Genomic DNA, 15,839 nt, shown 5'->3' with positions numbered 1-15,839 from the left:
TCACCGAAATCTGATTTGGTCAAAAATGTTCCCATATGCTCTAGGAATAAACAGAAGGGACTATCTCATTGTATTTCTGTACTGAGCCTCGCACATTAGGGCCCCGATCTTGGTTGGAGCCTCTAGGCGCTACAGGAATAAAACTAATTAATAATTAGTCAAGGATTGGTTGTGGTTTGCTACCTGCCTCACAAGTAAATGTTTACAGTTTGGAGGACATTCTGTAACACACATGTTAGACACGTGTCATAGGACCTCCGAGAGGTAGATAAATATTTATCCCTGTTATACAAGTGGGCAAACTGAAACATAAAGTAGACTTGCCCAATGTCACACCAGAAGTCATTAGTACAGTAGAAGTTTATTCCTAAGGCTCCCAGGTTCATGCTTCAACCACGACATACACTCCTTTCCTCTCACTTTATTACAGGTAACAAAACTTTGTGTGAGAAATCCATCTCATGGGCTGACTTGAACCATCCATATGATATGAAAATCAAACACCAAGATCAAACATTTCTGTCACACAAATTCTATCGAGTGACCATATGCAGTACTAGAGCTGTCCTGTATCGTTTCAACACAGGTTTGCACCAGTGTCCATTCTGACAGCTTGGTACAATGGAGTTTTCGTTGCTTGCATTTCACACTATTATTCCGCTTCTTCTTTCTAACAGATCTGAAATTCTACACCCAGAATAAGAACAGAGTAGCAGCCAGAAGTGCCCCAAATGGCACATTTTCCTCTACAGCCACTTGCAGAAGAAGCTGAGTTTGCTACTCCAGGTAACTGCTATTTCCACTATTGTAATAACAGTCCTCCCAACAGCTGCCATTGTAACAATGCAATTATGAGGGCCATATGGCACCCAGGCAGCAGCCCTGGTTATAATAACTTCACGTAACCCTTCAGACTGCAGGTTTCTTCCTGGTCTTGTTGTTATTACCTGCATATTTATTAAAGGAATAGGGTTTTTTTGTTTGTTTTCAGTATCTAGTGGAGCTGTCATAGCGTGTTGTGATGTTGCCTCAGTAATCTTTGAGCTTGCTTAAAATATTTTCTCCAGCTACGTCGAACAGATGTTAACTTAAAGACAAAATGAGATGAAATATTTAATGTTAAAATATTGTCACTGGACATTGAAAGGTTATTGGATGCTGGCCAGAAGTAGTAGCTCCATTAACTGTTTTTAATTAAAATACAAATCACGTAATTTAGTAAATTATAAGTGTCAAAATATTGCTGGAAGATGAAATATCAGACAATAATATATCCCCTTAAATGCTTCAATTTCTGCAAATATTATGGTATAAAATGTTATGTATATTTCCTAAGAAGAAATATGGTAGGGCCAGGCAAAGAGAGGGTGGTGATGTGTGTGGATGGGGACATGTGTGGCGGGGGGAATGCTGGGAAAGTGGGTGTGGTTGTGGGGAGGATGCTGGGAATGTGGATGGATGGGAAGATGGGAATATGGCTTGTCTATACTGCCCCACAGTTTGGACTATAGGGACATGATAACGGTGTGTACCAAAGTGCACCACTGTAACCCCCTGTGTGGATGCCGCAGGCACAAACTAAAAGCTTTCTAGTTTGCATTAATGGTAGTCCTCTTCAAACAGGATTACATTAATGTGAACTAGGAACCCTGTCGTTTGCACCTGCAGAGTTCACACAGGGAGTCATAGTAAAGCACATTGCTATTCACGACTCACAGACTGAACTGCAGGGCAGTGCATGCATAGCCTCAGGTTAAAATACCAACCTCTGGCTTGCATTCTCTTTCTGATTCATTATTTATTAATTTTTTTAAAATGTTTTCTTTTTCAAAATAACACAAGACCAAGTGCACCGAGCAGGGCATTTTCCCTCCTTACACTAAAAAGAAAAGGAGTACTTGTGGCACCTTAGAGACTAACCAATTTATTAGAGCATAAGCTTTCGTGAGCTACAGCTCACTTCATCAGATGCATCAGATGCTCTAATAAATTGGTTAGTCTCTAAGGTGCCACAAGTACTCCTTTTCTTTTTGCGAATACAGACTAACACGGCTGTTACTCTGAAACCTCCTTACACTGTCGCTCAGAGTTGTGTTGCTGGCCCATGAAAAGTGGTTAGCGTTGATCTGTTAAGTCGTCCCCTGCAATGTATGTTTCTTAGCTATGCCTGTTTCCTTAGCAAAGAGGGAAGCTGAATGCAGGCTAAGTGGTCCATTTTCTGCACTGTGATTAATTTTGAGCATGCGAAATGTTACTGCTTTCCAAAACTGCAAGCTCCCAGCAGTTTGCCAAAGTCTTAACTTTCCCTTAGCAAGATCAGTTGCAAAGCTATACAAAGCACTCACACAAGAGCTACGAGCCCCTTCAGTTCTTTCTGACAATTTCACCCTCCTCATTTTTTCTGCCAAATATATATATAGCTATATCTTCCATCTCATAAATGGAGAAGCTCAATGAGTGTGATGGATCAGGAGTGACAGCCATCAGATTGCCAGCACCTTTCTCCTACATGTGTGTACATATGAACACACCCTTAAACATATGAATATCCATCAATCCATAGGGCATTGAGCCACTCTCAAAATCCCTTGATTTCCAGGGACAAATCAAAACACAGACATCAATGAGAATCCTTTTATACTTAGTCTAAGATCCTGATTTTTGTTCCCACTCACCTTAAAATTGTTGAAATGGATCATTAGTACAGGCTGGACCTGGCTCCCTTTTACTTCCTCAGCAAGAACAGAGGGGGAGGGGAGGAAGAGAATTTTCAAAAAGAACTGGAAGAATAGCCATCCAGCTGGCAGCTCCGACTGGGTCTCCCTCCGGGAAATGAACCCATTATATTAACTGTGATACACCAAGCTGCCTTGTGCATATATCAATCTCCAAAATGTTTTTAAAAGTTCATTAACTTCTAGTGGAAAGTTGTGGCTGCGTCAGTTGCCTCAGAGTGGTTCTTGTCGAGTCTCGGCCCTGACCGGGGAATACTTTGTTGATGTAGACGGGTCTATTAGGAAGTGTAGGTCTGCTGGGATATATAAAAGGCAAAGCTTCACTCTTCTGAACATTTCCTTAGTGCCGCACTTTAAACATGGCATGGGGAAGCATGCTCTGAATGCCTCAGCTGCTTTTTACTAGTTGGACTTCAGGTTGAATGTTTCAATTTGGTTAGCAGCCTGTAAAGGACGCCAATAAAAAAGGGAATTTGGGGGTGTTGCGGAGAGGGGAAGGATGTGATACATCCAGAGGTTTCTTGTTCTTCTTTTGAGGCTTTGTTTTTAACCGGTAATAGAACTGTCTTTTGTCCACTGGGGATCGTGACCCATTTATCCAAGAGATAATTGCTCATCCTTGAAATAAACAATGCACTTTCTTTAAATGTAAGGAACGTACATATTAAAAAGGCGAGGAGGGGGAAGGGCAGTGGCGAGATAATCTGCTGCCAGGAGTCTCTGTTGCTGACATGCTCTATGGATCCACGGTTCACCTTCAGCAAGAGGCATTTATGAAATAAAGCAGCGACAACTACAGAAAAATAAATAGGCTTCCACAGAGCTTGGTCTAGCTTTGTTTGCCTTGTTTGTCAGCGTCCGTACTCTGTGGAACTCTGTGCAGCACATCTGGTGGTTGAATAATATCCTGTAAGGAGACATAACATTATAGCTGCCATGAGTTTCTTTTCCATGCGGTCAAAGTTTAATTTCCATTTTTGTTCTAAGGCCCAGCTCTCATGTTTCCCCATCAGAAGAAACCACAGGGGAGCTCCCAAGTTAGGCAGAAAAGTGAGGCGAAAGTGTGTCCAAAATGCCGTGTTGTCTAGAGGAATGTCTTGCCGCGCCATGGATCGGACGTGGGGCCCGCCTAATGCACAGACATTCTGAGAATCAATGGGAAATTCTGCAGGCTTTTCCCTGAAGAGGAAGGGTGGCCTAGTGGCTAGCACACTGGTGTGCAATTTGTAAGACCTGGGTTCAAGTCCCTGCACTGCAGATCGCCTGTGTGACATTGGGCAAGTGACTTAGTCTCTCTTGGTTCTCACCTCTGCCACTGTATCATGGGGATAACAGCACTGCCCAGGGTGCCCATTAAAAAGTACAAGACAGTCAGATTCTACAGTGTAGGGGGCCATGTGGCTACCTCAGGTAGCTAGATCTTGGGACATACTTAAAGGCTGTGCCATATACACAGTGGATCTACATTCTCTGCAGAGCCAGTGCCCACCCATGCAACAGCAGCTTTGCCAATAATCTAGTTTGAACATCCTCTGGGTTTCTCAAAAGTAAAATTTCTAAAGTGCCATCGTTCCCCCCACCTCAGTGTGCATTTTGGATGGATTTACAGAGCGTTGCTCACACGCTTCTGCATCTGCTGCTGGCTTACTGCGCCTTGGGCATGACTGACAGGACCTGCTGCTGTTCGTGGGAGGTGCTGCCCGAAGCAGGTAGACTAATTGTCCACACATAGTTGGAAGCAATCCAGGTATGTCACCAGCTGTTCACTTGAGACACTGCCTTCTCTGAAGATTTTCTTCAGATCCTGTGACCCAAACCTCAACTGTCTAGCCTTTGAATTAGCAACTCACAGGAGCTGCCTGATTTAAGACATGGTTTTGCTCCCGCCGGCATCCAATGGAGTTTTCGAGTGTTGTGTTATGGCAGTTAGTAGGAGAGGTAGGATGAATAAAAGGACATTTTTAAGAGTTGAAGGCAGGTTTATAGCTGGCTTGGCCTCTGACAGGCACCCCCTTGGTGTCCTTCCATAACCCAAAATCTTGCATTAGCAGAGAACCAGATCAGGGTTGGATCCCCCTTGCACCAACATAACTTTCCTGGATGTGATGCAATGCAGTAGCTCTTCCTCAGGGGAGAAGGTCTGTACGGGCAGCACACACCCACCTGAAAGCGTTAACTCAAGTTGGCTGCAACCTTTTTGAACAAAAATGGGCTTTGTCTGATTTTTTTCCCCCTATTTTATTTGCTAGGATTTGGAAGGAAATCCCCCCAAACATCTCCGTTTGAGATTTCTTGGTGTTTTTTTTCTGCCTTACTCTGCACCCCCCACCTCCACCCTTTTTTAAATGGCAACATGGAAAAAGAGGGGAAATATTCAAGTTCTCCTTTTTTTAACTGAAAAATGGGAAAAACTCAAATTGTTGCTAAACGTATTTACCATTTTTAACCAGATTCAGTATTAATATGTGGCAAAAGGAGGAGGCATTTTGTGTTTTTCTGTGGTTAATTTGTATTTAATTGAGCCTAATACATAGTTAATATATTAATGCAGACGACTGAACTCTGCCTGCTGTTAAGTTTGTTCTTTGGAGACTTTTTTTGCATATTGCCTAGCTGTTGTATTCTGTTCCTCTTGAAGCCCTGCTCATGAGTGTCACTGGAAAGGGAAAGATGCAGGAGAGTAAAGGTTTGTTTCGTATCCTGTAGGAAAGTTTTTAATTACTATTTTGGCAGAGAACAAGTTTAACTGTTTTTTCAGTCACCAACTATAAGGTCATTGTTATCACGAGCCATAAAGAAGATACAGAAATGAGGTACTAAAGTATCGGGGCTGTGTACCTCTGGTAATTTAATGACAGGTTTCAGAGTAACAGCCGTGTTAGTCTGTATTCGCAAAAAGAAAATGAGTACTTGTGGCACCTTAGAGACTAACCAATTTATTTGCTCAAATAAATTGGTTAGTCTCTAAGGTGCCACAAGTACTCCTTTTCTTTTTGGTAATTTAACACCACTCTTGTAATCCTATGAGTCACCTGTGACTACTTTGCAAATGCTGATGCGCTTAGATGAAAGCCACAGAAAATGATCTAAATCAAAGCTGGAGAGCTGTAAACATTGTTGGAAGGGGTGAGAAGGAACTAATCTGGGAGTTGATCCAAGTTTTATCTGAGGAGATGTAAGCAAGGTGTGCCTTCCCCTAGTGGCTCAAGGGTCCTGAGAAATTACCTGCTTCGCACAATTGTGCCAGTGTGCTGATCGCTGCAGCATTGCGATGTGGGGCTCCATCACCCTCCTCTAGTTTTTGTGCTCACTTTTGCCAGTGGAGATGAGCTAAATCAGTGTAGAAGAATTCAGAATATGGGTTTTCTGGGGTTTATGGGTGGGATGAATATTGCTACCTCTCACGGCAACCACAATCCAGCGGGGTAAAATTCAGCCTGTGTGAAGGAACATAGGATATAGGTCTGGACGGGACTTCCAGAGTCATCGAGTCCAGTCTCTTGCTAGTGTAGGCAGTCCTACCATACAGTCCCATTCAGAAGTTTATTGAGCTCTAAAGAGCCAGCACAAGGTATATGCACCACCAAAATCCCACTTAAGTCCTCAGGGATTCCAGCTACTTGGAATTCTGGGTACCACTCTTTTACTTTTCATGTCTAGAATAACTCCCACTCCTCCCGCACAGCAGGTGCAGTTTTTATTTTCAGGGCAACGTCAAACCCTTTAGAGGGCTAGAGGCTAAAAGTGGGGAAATGCTCCCTCTCCTGTTGGGCAGAAATTTCGGGTAAGGATCCCAAACGGTCTGAACTCTGGCCAAATGAGCGGATACGCATCATGACATCAGCCCCGAAGATCCATGGGCTCCAGGATGCCATCCCCATGGTTCATCTTCACCAAACATTGTGGTTAAAATCGGAATGAGGTTTTGATCAAAAATTTTCCACTGAAACTTTCCATGGTTTTTTGGTGGAAAATTGGGTTTTCAGTGCAACAAAGCATCTGTGAAAACTTTTGATTTTCAGTTGAAAAACCTAGACAACTGAAAACTGAAATGTTTTGATTCGGATATCCCACCATGGTGCCTCATGTGAGTTGTAGTTTGGTTTCCTCATGTCCCTATTCTCCTCTATAGGCTCAGCTCCCCAGTTAGACAGCTCCCCTGATGTACCATGGCCAAGGATTGTCTTGAGGCAACTTCCTCCTTTCACCATAAGTGGAGACTATGGTGCACAAAAGAAGATGAAGTCTGTGCAGGGATTCCAGACTGGAGAGGAGAATGGTGTTGACTGAAGCACTATATTCTGGTGAAACAGAGTCATAGAACTGAAGGCCAGAAGGGACCACCTAGTCTGACCTCCTGTATATATCACAGGCCAGCAGCACCTGCCCTCTAAACCAAGCAACATTTTCCTTTGAGCTGACATAGAACCATTTTTGATTTTTTTGCCGAAAAGTTGCAGTTTTCCATAGCCCATTTTCGGCTCTAATCTGACCCCAAATTCCCCACCTCATCATTTCACACACCCGGCTTACAAATCATACCAAAAAAGCCCAATATATGAGCTTCCTAGGGGTTGCAGTGAATTCTTTGCTGTTTTGTTTGCAGGCGTGATAGGAGAGATCAGAACACCGGGACTTGGGAAAACCTTAAGGAAACAGTGAAGGTCAGTGGGTGTTGATCTGGCACATCTGTGCACCCAGCTTCTGCAGTAACCGAACAAAGGCTGTTATTCTGAGCAGGTGTGAGAGAGATTGTTTCGGTAGACCTGAGGAGCAGCTAAATCAGTGACCATTTGTTTGCACTGTGCCTAGCACAATAGGGTGCTGGTCCGTGACGGAGGCTTTTAGGCACTGCCACAATGCAAATAATAAGTGATAATTATTATTGGCTTTTTCCATACTACACTGTACAAAAGGATGTGCCTGGTGTTTGTGGACACGCACGTACACACACACACACACACAGAATGTGACACTGAAGCTTTGTTGCAGCCTGAGGCCTAACTATTAGCACTGCTTGCTGCAAGGGAAGATGGGATTGTACATCGCTGGAGTGCATTTTAAATTTTAGGTGCATGAGTAAAGGCACCCAGAGGAAGAGTTGCCCAGACCCAACGACTCCAGAGCGGGTGCCTCCCCAGGAGCCTGGGATAAGCAAGTCCTGTATGTTCCCTTAGAAGACTCTGAAGAAGTGGAGGGGACCTGTGAGGCTGCCCCTTGAAGACCTCAGTGACAGGAGAGCAGACCTCCTTTGTCACTCCTTAAAGGTGAGATCCCAGTGCTGGAGGACAACTGCCAGGCACCTTCCTCAAGAAAACCTACCACTGATGGTAAGAGGATTGCTGAGAAGAGGGCTGTGTTAGACCTTTTCACCAAGGCTCATCTCCTGAGCGGAAGACATGACCCTAGTCGCATGTTTTTCCCCTTGCTAGTTTGCCCAATTCTTTATTGTAACTGCAGAGAGGCAACAAGGTCTAGCAGATGTGTCACTGACTGGGAATCAGGAAACTTGGGTTCCCAGCTCCATCACTGACCTGTGGTGTGACCGTGTGCGAACCACTTCACTTCACCTAGCGGTGCTTTCATCTTGTCCATTGAGAGTGTCTCTTGTAACGTGTTTGTCCAAAGTGAGCAAAATGGGTCCCTGGTCTCAGTTGGGACTTTGGGCTCTGTCAAGGTTCATCCCCCACTCTGAACTCTAGGGTACAGATGTGGGGACCTGCATGAAAAAACCTCCTAAGCTTATCTTTACCAGCTTAGGTCAAAACTTCCCCAAGGTACAAAATATTACACCCGTTGTCCTTGGACTGGCCGCTACCACCACCAAACTAATACTGGTTACTGGGGAAGAGCTGTTTGGACGCGTCCTTCCCCCCAAAATACTTCCCAAAACCTTGCACCCCACTTCCTGGACAAGGTTTGGTAAAAAGCCTCACCAATTTGCCTAGGTGACTACAGACCCAGACCCTTGGATCTTAAGAACAATGAACAATCCTCCCAACACTTGCACCCCCCCTTTCCTGGGAAATGTTGGATAAAAAGCCTCACCAATTTGCATAGGTGACCACAGACCCAAACCCTTGGATCTGAGAACAATGAAAAAGCATTCAGTTTTTTACAAGAAGACTTTTAATAAAAAATAGAAGTAAATAGAAATAAAGAAATCCCCCCTGTAAAATCAGGATGGTAGATATCTTACAGGGTAATTAGATTCAAAAACATAGAGAACTCCTCTAGGCAAAACCTTAAGTTACAAAAAAGATACACAGACAGAAATAGTTATTCTATTCAGCACAATTCTTTTCTCAGCCATTTAAAGAAATCATAATCTAACACATACCTAGCTAGATTACTTACTAAAAGTTCTAAGACTCCATTCCTGGTCTATTCCCGGCAGAAAACAGCATAAGACAGACCCACAGACCCTTTGTTTCTCTCCCTCCTCCCAGCTTTTGAAAGTATCTTGTCTCCTCATTGGTCATTTTGGTCAGGTGCCAGCGAGGTTACCTTTAGCTTCTTAACCCTTTACAGGTGAGAGGAGCTTTCCCCTGGCCAGGAGGGATTTCAAAGGGGTTTACCCTTCCCTTTATATTTATGACAGGCTCTACCATAGTTCAAATAATACAGTATCTTACAAAATCTTCACATGAAAGTTCTTAGTATGACACTGACCTCCTTTGTAAAGTGCTTTGAGATCTACAGAGGGAAAACACTGTTTAAGAGCCGGGTATTATTATTATGTATTGTTATGTAACATTTTATGAATCATCATTTCTATTTATTGGAGCTGGTGGGAAATACAGACTTTCCATCCCCCGGAAAATGCTGATGTTGTAGCATTTGCTTCCATCATGAAACAGGATGAAAAGATGAAATATCAGAACCTTTTACTGAGTGGAAAGTTCCCCCCAAAAGCTCTATTTGGAAATGTCCAAGTGAAAACTTTCAACATTTTAGATTGCAACAGAACATTTCGTTTTGAATTTTCCTTTCAAAATCGGAAAAAGGCATCAAAATCCATTTCCAGCATTAAAAAAAAAAGCTATTTTGACACAATTTCATGGGGGGGGGGGATTTTTCAGTTGACAGTTTTTGACCAGTTCTGCTATGTACTGACAACCAACAATGTTTGTGCAATTGTTCAGAACACATAAGGAGAAAGCGGCATACTACAATGTCAACGAATACTTATTGGAAGATTTAGTTTTGATTTATTTCCTCTGGATTATGCATTTTGAGAATGGCTGGAGGTATCTGATATTTCCTGACATATAGTCAACTGTTTGTTCACTGACCATAGACTATCTGTGTTAATGGGTCTGTGAATCCTTAGATTTATTGGGCAGGAAGGTAATGTGCTGTGACTGGCACCTGTTTATTTGTTGAGAGTGATGATGAATATCCGATGAATTTAGCCCTTTTTCTTTTTTGCTGTTCATGGTCTGATCTTGTCTTCCCTAAACCTCACTCTACTTTAGTAAGTACTCATGGAATAGCCTTTGCAAATGTGTTTCAAGCTATGGGTTGTTTGCAAACTCTTTGCTTTAGGTATTTGCTAGTCATATTGTGTGATTGGTGGTTTTTTCTACTCTCTGATTGGATGGCTGAAACTTTTCAAACAGAAGATCAGCGTGTGATGATTAGGTGTTTCTGGAAGAATAATCCATTAAATTCTGGGAATTTAGGACAATTTTCCTGACTAGATTGGTGGTTTTTTGAACATACACAAACATCTAATAATCTGACACTGTGGGTAACAACTAAGCAAATTTGATGCATTTATTTGATGCATTTGAGGATCACTTTTGGTGTAATTCAGCCAGCTCTGAGATGCTGTATTAGGCCTTTTAAGTAAAACTGTTGGGAAGAACATACTCATGTGCATCTGTTCCAGCCTTCGATTTTGAAAATGTTGAATGAAAACAGAATTAAATAAGTATGACAACCTGGTGTTAAACCCAGACCGTGGAGCGATTTGGACATATTTGCTCTCATTGCTAATATGCACAAAGGGCTCAATCCTGCTTTGGAGTGGTGACACAAAGTAACTGCATCGCAGGCTTAAACAGCCAGCTGGGGATCCCCAGATGGCATAAAGATGGGGTAGATGGTCCAACACCATCCCCTCTCAGCCCTCATTATAGGGTATATAAAGGGTGTGTGTGGCTGGAGACCACTGGGCTCCAGCAATCCCCAGCTCGTACATGCCTATTGGATAGGGTTTGCTGCCAGGTTGTAATTGAGATTGCCTTGAGTCGTTGCCCAAATCGCCACATTACTTCCAGGGCTGGGGAGCTGCAACAGTCTCTGTAACAGAAACCAGACAGAGGAATTTGGGCTGGGAAGGAGGGTTGTCAAACTGAGATGTCCAGAGATCCAAACTCATGCCTTTTAGTTCGCATTGCTTCTGGGCCAGCAATTTATTTTGAGGTGAGAATTTGCAAGTGCAGCAGTTGTCCGAACAGGTTGGTGCTCATTTTCGGATTCCTACGACAGTGGCCCCGTCGATTGCAAATGCATGAGGTGTGGCAGAGCGATTTCTTAGCATACTGCCAGTAACAGTGGGACCACAGGGGGTTTCCTGCTAAAATGGAAGTCCCAGCAGTGTTTTTATTTCCTCTTATTATTATTATTTATTATTATTTTTAGTTTCACTTTGTTTGCATGTTTGAAGGAGTTTTGACAGAGAGGGAATTTCACTGCAGGAGACCTCTGCAAAGTTTCCTGTGCAGCATAGCTCAGTGCAGCTAGCTCCTTTCCTAACTAGATTAAAGAAATATATTATGGGGCTTTTTAATTTCCCTGTGTGGAGCTGAGAGATGAAGAGCCGCCACTTGAGAAGTTTGCCAGGGGCAGAGAGTAGATGAGAATGTCAAGTCCAGTGAGGAGCTACGCAGAAATACCAGAGCATTTTTATTCAAAGGGAGTTCTTGTCTTCAGCTTCCACAGCTCCAGGCTCCAAGCTGGAGTCTCAAATGAGATCCCTAGGGTCCTACCAACAGGACAACATCTAAAGAGTCCCACTCAATTACAGTCTTAAGGCTCATTGTCATTCCCATTCTTATTGCTCTCTTTGTCATGAGGAGAATGAAATATCAGGATGTGCCTGTCTGCCATGTGGTGAATTAATTGGATCAGTGCATTGCATTACTTTGGCTAGATCCAATATTCTCTTATAAGAGGCTTCTGAAAGACCAGTACAGGTGGTAAAGCCATGGGATACATTGTGAGGTTCCGAGCAACAACCTGCACGTGTGTTACTGCTCAGTGTTCAGTATTACATCTGTGATAGTCTGTGTTCATTACACCTATGGAATAATCTCCCGGGGGAAGCGGTGGAAACCCCATCTCTTGTCATAAGTAAAACTAGACCCTATAAAAACAAACACAAATAACGATACAAGGAACAAATCTCACTTACAGGGAGATGGAAGTGATCTGATCAGTCTCTGGCTCTTATGAGAATGTACTAATGTTTGTTTTCAGTCCCAAAGCTAATGGGACCATCTTCCTCTTCACTCTGCTGTGTTTTCCAGCAGCTTCTGGTACTTACAGCAACAAATCAATTGTTTCGTCTTCTAGGTCCTGTGTTTGCCCCACTCAGCTACTCTCATTCCCCCAGAGGGGGTGAAATTTTCAAAAGCGCCTCTGTGACTGAGGCTTCTAAGTGCCATTTTCAAAACTGCCCTATACACTTAGGAGCCTAAGCATTCTTGAAAGTCAGTGAGACTTAGCTGCCTAAGGGCCCAGGTCACTTTTGAAAATGGCACTTTAGAAGCCTTAGTCACAGAGGCGCTTTTGAAAATATTACTCAGGATCTAAATTTTGCTAAATGTAAAGTTAAGGAAACATCTGTATCAATGAGATAGACAGAGCTGGTGCAAAAAAGGGAAATTATTTTTCTAGGGGAAAGTTTAAAAATGTGTGGTTTCTTTCAGATTTTCCAGTGAAAACGTGGGGGGGGGGGGTTTGTATAAAAAACCCACATAAACAAGAATCTTTTTTAAAGAACAGTTTTCTGTAAAGATTGCTTGTTTTTGGTAAAATGTTGGAGTTTTGAAAACCAAAGCCAAGCTAGACTCGACCTGCAAACTCATGTGAAAACTACAAACTGCCGTGTCTTCACTAGGATTTTACCTCCTGTTAGATAACTTGAGTTGGCCAACTTCACACCTTATACCTGAGCGAAGACGCACATGCTTAATGTGAGGAACAGCCACGTGGGCAAGGGGAAATTCTCTAACTGCAGAAGAGCTAAGGTCCTCTGACAGGAACTGAATGAAGTCACCCATGTGAGCATTTTGGTGTGGCAGAACTGACAAATGTGGTGGAATTTGGCTGGGATGCAGGTGTGTGTTTAGGGAGGTAATTTAGAAAATGTTTCCTGGGGATCGTCTATGAATGACAAGCACAGAGAGAAAAGGAGGATGGGGCAGCAGAAGTAAAATTAAGGAAAGATCCAAGAGTACCTGGGGTAAAATGGATCAGGATTGGATAGTTTCTCCTTTTCTGGAAGAGTGCCTTAGTGCCAGTGGATAGGGTGAGATTTAGGAGGAGGGGCCTGGGCTTGGTCACACTGAATGATCGGTTAATTCCCCCAGCCAGGTGTCACTGGTGCATTTAACCTACTCACACTTTACCACTGCAAGGTGGGTCATAACCTGGGGTCATTCCTTTGCCATAGATCTCATGGGACAGCCCCTGGTACCTCACATTCTCCCTACGACTACATGGTTTACTGTCTGCTTTGCTGTCTGCTTAGCACACCCCGCTGGGTGATTCTCGGAGGCCTGAGGAAAAGGTGCGACCAGCTCTGACTACAGGGGGAATGATGTGCGGTTCACAGCTAGCAAGCTGACTCAGCACTGGATGATCATGTTAAAGAAGGATTTTCATATTAGGAGACAGCCCTAAATACCCCCAGTGTAGACATTTCTATGAAAAACTGTGGGCGGATTCTTCAATGGGAGATGAGTCAGTGGTGGATCTTTAATGGTGCTAGGCAGAAAGGGCTCTCTGCTGAAGCAGCAAAGGACAGCTTCTCAGTTGAGTGAGCTCCAGCTAAATAACGCTGACATCACTGTAACTGGTAGGTGCGGGAGTCTTCGGGACAAGACCAGGTAGCATGTCCCAAGGGACTGGAGACAGGCCTGCCAAGGGCAGCTCAGGATTCTGGACCATCCTGCCCACTGATCCCAGGCCCTGAGTGGGGGTTAGCAGAGTGGGAAGTAGGAAGTGATGTGGTAGAGACATTTGCCTACAGGACATTCACACTGACGGGTAGGGAACCGGATTAACAGGCTATTGCCAACGTTCCTGTGGGGTGTGTTTTACTTATTCGTATAGATCAGTGGTTCTCAACTGTGGTCCACCACTTGTTCAGGGAAAGCCTATGGCGCACCGGGCTGGTTTGTTTACCTGCTGCATCTGCAGGTTCAGCCGATCGCGGCTCCCACTGGCCGCGGTTCACCACTCCAGGCTAATGTGGGCTGCGGGAAGGGCAGGCAGCACGTCCCTCGGCCCGCACCGCTTTCTGCAACCCCCATTGGCCTGGAGTGGTGAACCGCGGCCAGTGGGAGCCGCAATCGGCCGAACCTGCAGATGCAGCTGGTAAAAAAACCAGCCTGGCACGCCAGGGACTTTCCTTGAACAAGTGGTGGACCACAGTTGAGAGCCACTGGTATAGCTAGATGGTCTCTGTGTGTTCCCACGTTGATGCAGTGTTCCCTTTTCCCCTAATAGTTTTCCTTGTTTCAGACACGTCCAGTGCTTGTGAGTAGGGTTTGTTAGCTTTAACAGGGACCCCTAGCTACATGAACCCAGCCCTTGTCGCCACTGAGACATCCTGGCCCAAGGGTTACACATACAAAGCCCAGTGCCTTCCGCCCTCCCCACATGCTTCCAGCCGGGAAGTGACCCGAAGTAGACTACAACCACTGCCTTCAAAAGCTCTGCTTCACTGGCTAGCACCTTGGAGTGGGCAGAGACAAGGCTCAGCCCCTCTCCGTCCTTCTCTCTACCCACCTCCTGCCTGCAGCAGACAGACAAGGAGGCTACACAGAGAGTAAGGGAGTGCCTTACTCCCCCTGCGTGACTGTGTAGGGAAGGGCCACAGTCAGGCCCTAATGAATAAAGTCTCCTAATACCCCTCTGAGGTAAGTAAGTCATATCCCCAGCTGGGGAGGTTGAGTTTGGGAGACTAAATGACTTGCCCACGGTCATAGAGGCTGTGCAGGGCTGGGCCCTATACTGCAGGACTCGCTGGTTGTTTTAACCATTTCTCGCTCCCCTCTTTTATGTTGCAACCTGTGATCATTTTTGAGCAGCTCAGGCTCTTCAAAGCAAATCGATGAATTTCCTTTTCTCTTTCAGTCAAAGGCCGGGGAGGCGCACGCACGCACACGCACAGCCTAACAACAAAGGATGCCGACTCAAAGGCTGCTCGGCTCCAGCTGTTAAGTAATTTAGCAATCTGTGATCATCAGCCATCTAATGGCAACTCTTCATGCAACTGGAAAAGTGCTACCGTCAGTAAACTCTCCAGCTGACCGAAAGCTGCAGTGTGTCTCCTTTGCGCTGTCGGCAGGGGTGGGCCTTCCTTAGGTAGGCAGGGGTGCTCCTAGATGAATGGCAGGGGGAAGAGCTTCTTTCGATGCTCCTGCCAAATAATTACTAAAAACACGAGCGCTGACGCTTGGAATGTTGGATTTCAGCAGGCGGGGGGCCTGCCGCTGGCTCACCGTCACCCAGCATAACGCGGCGAGGGTTATGGGGACGGGCCAAGGACCTGCTCCAATATTGTGCTACATTTAGCATATACCTGCTGACAGCTTTGGCGTCTTAGATGCCTAACTGCCAGAGGAAGGTGTAAAATGGCAAACATCATAAGAGCACCTCTTATTATTTGTATTACGGCAGGCTTAGAAGCCCCCACTGAACCCCATTGTTCTATAAATATATATGCACTCTGGTAGCCATATTGGTCTCTCTAATGTCAATATACAGTAAGACACGGTCCTGGCCCCAAAGAGTTTACAAGGTAAATAGACAAGAGGTGGGAGAAAAGAGGTGTTATTTTCCCGGTCATACAGCTGAGGCAGAAAG

General features: G+C 44.6%; 1 long non-coding RNA gene across 3 annotated transcripts in view; it reads left to right on the top strand.

The window, feature by feature from the left end:
* LOC140907829 (uncharacterized) overlaps positions 1–15,607 on the top strand; it is a 91,635-nt gene extending 76,028 nt beyond the window's left edge. For all 3 annotated transcript variants that reach the window (XR_012157648.1, XR_012157650.2, XR_012157649.2), the window contains 3 exons: positions 431–586; positions 678–786; positions 15,108–15,607. This is a non-coding gene — a long non-coding RNA (uncharacterized LOC140907829). The remainder of the gene's footprint in view (positions 1–430; positions 587–677; positions 787–15,107) is intronic.
* The last annotated feature ends 232 nt before the right edge of the window (positions 15,608–15,839 follow it).

The sequence above is a fragment of the Lepidochelys kempii genome, chromosome 2, assembly GCF_965140285.1.
Source record: "Lepidochelys kempii isolate rLepKem1 chromosome 2, rLepKem1.hap1, whole genome shotgun sequence".
Classification (NCBI taxonomy): Eukaryota; Metazoa; Chordata; order Testudines; family Cheloniidae; genus Lepidochelys; species Lepidochelys kempii.
This window is presented reverse-complemented; position numbering and strand designations above follow the sequence as displayed.